Raw genomic sequence first — 4057 nt, 5'->3', positions numbered from 1 at the left:
CAGCTAATGTGATCCCTCCAGTTTTGTTCTTCTTGTTTAGGATAAATTTGGCTACTCTGGGTCTTCTGTAGTTCCGTATAAATTTTAGAATTTTTTTTAAAATTTCTGTGATGAATGTTGTTAGTATTTTAATAAGGATTGCATTTAATCTGTAGATTGCTTTGGGTAGTATGAAAATTTTAACAATATTAATTCTTCCAATCCATGAACATGAAAATATAGAACACTTCACAAAGTTGCATGTTATCCTTGCACATCTGCCGTGTATTTTCTCTGTATCTTTCCAAGTTTATCTATGTGCTGCTGAAGTGAGCACATGAAGCATGTTTGAGTGCTTAATTTGTGAGTCAGATTTGCTGGTTCTGACCACTCCTCTGTGACCTAAGTGTTATGCCCATTTTACAAAGGAGACAATCTATGCATGGAGTGAGTAAGAAACTGGCCTAAAATCATGCCCAAATCAAGAGGTGGAGCTGGGCTCCACCTTGGGTCTGTTCGATTCTAAGTTTGTACTTATAACACCTGTATCAACTCTCTATTTTTTACTCAATAGCTGTCATGATGATGTAAGGGACAAGAGTGAAGTACTATTACTTCTGGCTTGTCAGATTGGCCAAGTGTAAAATCTTAATTTTACTTAGTTCTGGCTAGGGAGCAGCAAAGTACTTAGTCTCATCCACAGCAAGTGAATCCCTTAGTACAAGTTTTCTTGAAGGCAGTTGACTGATTTGATAATCCTGCTTCACCAAGTAATTCCATACGTGAGACTTTATCTATGTGAAATGTTCAGACATGTATATATTGTTTTATTATCTACAGAGATATTCTTTAAACACCTATACATCCACTGATTGACAAATAACCATAGTAGGATTGTATGGACAGAAAGCTCAGACACAGACACCATCTAAGTAAATCAACTAAGGTTTACTTCTGCAGATGACATAGAAGAAAGTCATTGTAGTAAGAATACACAGCTCAGAGATAAGCAGTGCTCTCAAGTGCAAAGATATAAGCATCTGAACCTCCAATCCTCATCAAGCAGTAAGGGTAGTGATGATGGGATGATGGAAGGTGGAGGCACAATTCTGCAGATGTAATACTTCAGTGAGTGAGAGCCATAGCAGACCTTCTAGAAGCTAATTAGTCACATTACAAACAGAATAGGATAGGACGGTTATGTACCAGCAACCTCTGCATCAAAGTGGAGTGCCTCTCCTCAATCATGGGGTTGCACTCTATGTGTGTACTGCATGCATTATGACTACTAACTGCAGTGTAGCACATTATATTCAGGTTGAACAAAGTCTTCATTTATCACTTCTGGCCTTCCCTAGGCCAACTCAGGCTGGTACAAGTAAGTTTCTGAACTGTAAGGAGTTACCCAGAGGCTTCTGTGAATCAAGTAGACAGTCTCTTAGAGTAGATATAGTGCTCACCCTGCCCAACTTAAATGCCATCCACTATATGATTCCGTAGTTGAATATATATATTATAATTGAATTATAATTATAGTATTTTTGAAAAATAAAATAATTAGAAAAAAAGTAGAATGTAGGCTGGGCATGGTGGCTCACACCTGTAATCTCAGCACTTTGGGAGGCTGAGGCAGAAGGATTGCTTAAGTTTAGGCGTTCAGAACCAGCCTGAGCAACATAGCAAGACCTCATCTCTACTTAAAAAGTAGAATAGGCCAGGCGCAGTGGCTCACGCCTTTAATCCCAGCACTTTGGGAGGCCGAGGCGGGTGGATCATGAGGTCAAGAGATCGAGACCATCCTGGCCAACATAGTGAAACCCCGTCTCTACTAAAAATATGAAAATTAGCCAGATGTGGTGGTGCACACCTGCAATCCCAGCTGCTTAGGAGACTGAGGCAGGAGAATCACTTGAACCTGGGAGGAGGAGTTTGCAGTGAGCAGAGAACGCACCCTTGCACTCCAGACTGGATGACAAGAGTGGAAACACTGTCTCAAAAAAAAAAGTAGGATAGAAACATTTATTTATGATATGGATAGATGTTAATGATGTTTATAAAAATGAACAAAATAGCTCATGTAACTGCATAAATAAGATACTCACATTAAAATATTCCTAACTAAATGTATCTCATGCATAGGAAATTTCTGGCAGAGTGAAATGCAAATCTTTAAAGTGAATATCATGAGTCATAGGATTTGCCCCTTTTTTTGTACTTCAGCATCATTTTCTGCATTTTTATAGTGAGCATGTAATACTTTTAAAATCAGAAATATAAAAACAATGTTTTAAAATTCTCACAGGCCAGGCGCGGTGGCTCACACCTATAATCCCAGCACTTTGGGAGGCCGAGGCGGGTGGATCACGAGGTCAAGAGATAGAGACCATCCTGGTCAACAAGGTGAAACCCCGTCTCTACTAAAAATACAAAAATTAGCTGGGCATGGTGGCGCGCACCTATAGTCCCAGCTACTCAGGAGGCTCAGGCAGGAGAATCGCTTGAACCTGGGAGGTGGAGGTGGTGGTGAGCCAAGATCGGGCCACTACACTCCAGCCTGGGCAACACAGCCAGACTCTGTCTCAAAAAAAAAAGAAACAAACAAACAAACAAAAAAACAAAACCAGACAAAGTCTGGATTTATATAATATAATAGCTCCTGAAAAATAACATATTTAAAGACAAACCACCATTGTCTCACTCTGTTGCCCAGACTGGAGTGCAATGGCATGATCTTTACTCACTACAACCTCTGACTCCCAGATTCAAGTGATTCTCATGCCTCAGCCTTCCAAGTAGTTGGGACTGCCAGTGTGCGCCACCATGCCTGGCTAATTTTTTTTTATTTTTGGTAGAGATGGGATTTTACTATGTTGTCCAGGCTGGTCTCCAATTCCTGGCCTCAAGTGATCTACCCACCTTGGCCTCCCAAAGTGCTGGGATTACAGGTATGAGCCACTGTGCCCAGCCAGGGGGCTATGTCTTTTTAAAATACCACTGAAATATGGTTGTTCGTGTTCTGCATTGGCAAAGGTTAAAAACAGATTTATAAGGTAGGGTGCAGTGGCTCACGCCTGTAATCTCAATACTTGGGGAGACTGAGGCAGGTGGATCACCTGAGCTGAGGATTTCCAGACCAGCCTGGCCAACATGGTGAAAACCCATCTCTACTAAAAATACAAAAAATTCACTGGGCATGGTGGCGGGTGCCTGTAGTCCCAGCTACTAGGGAGGCTGAGGCAGCATAATCACTTGAACCCAGGAGGCGGAGGTTGCAGTGAGCCAAGATCAGGCTACCCCACTCCAGCTTGGGCAGCAAGAGCAAAACTCCATCTCAAAAGAGAAAAAAACAGATTTATAACTCTTATTATTTTGAGGTTGTATGCAAAGGGTGAATTTCATATGGTTTTGTGTAGAATGTATATTGCTACTGAATATTTGTACTACATTTGGGCAATTCTCAATGACATTGATAAATGTCATTGGTTCAAAGACTAGTTATAGGTTCCAGTGGATGAGGATGATCATAATCATAATCATAACAAATACTTATCTAGTGTTTCCTGTGTGCAAACTAATATCTTTGGCAGTTTATATATATATTAATTTAGTTACCACAATAACTCTGTGAAGTATGACAAGGTACATAAACTATCATCCCAATTACACGAATGAGGAAACTTAGGTGCAGGGAGCTTAGTGATTTCCTGACATTCCCACAGGTAGTTAAGTGGCAGAGCTGGACTTTGATTCCCAAAGTATGAGCTCCTATCCATTCTGTGCACTGCCTCTTAATCCCTGATCTGTATTTCTTAGCACTGTGTGATATTTTATTAGGTTGCTATTGTGGCCTAGAGAAAATCACTAAATCTCAGTGGTGTATTACAGTAAACATCTTTTTTGCTCACACATCTGCAGATTGCCTGGTAGTTCGTTGGCTAATTTGAGCTAGGCTCAGCTAAATGGCTGCAAGTCTGGGTCTGGGTGTGCTCTACATATCTCTCATTTTTTTAGAATCAGTAGGCTAGCCAAGGAATGGTGATGACAGAGGGAAAAAGAGAGCAGGTAGAAAAACTATAAT

General features: G+C 40.7%; 1 non-coding gene across 1 annotated transcript; it reads right to left on the bottom strand.

The window, feature by feature from the left end:
- Positions 1–212: 212 nt before the first annotated feature.
- On the bottom strand, positions 213–316 carry LOC135269281 (U6 spliceosomal RNA). Its single transcript, XR_010337606.1, has one exon. It is a non-coding gene; the product is annotated as a U6 spliceosomal RNA (small nuclear RNA).
- Positions 317–4057: the final 3741 nt, after the last annotated feature.

Source organism: Aotus nancymaae, unplaced genomic scaffold, assembly GCF_030222135.1.
Source record: "Aotus nancymaae isolate 86718 unplaced genomic scaffold, 86718_ANA_hifiasm-v0.15.2.pri h1tg000004l, whole genome shotgun sequence".
NCBI classification, from domain to species: domain Eukaryota; kingdom Metazoa; phylum Chordata; class Mammalia; order Primates; family Aotidae; genus Aotus; species Aotus nancymaae.
This window is presented reverse-complemented; position numbering and strand designations above follow the sequence as displayed.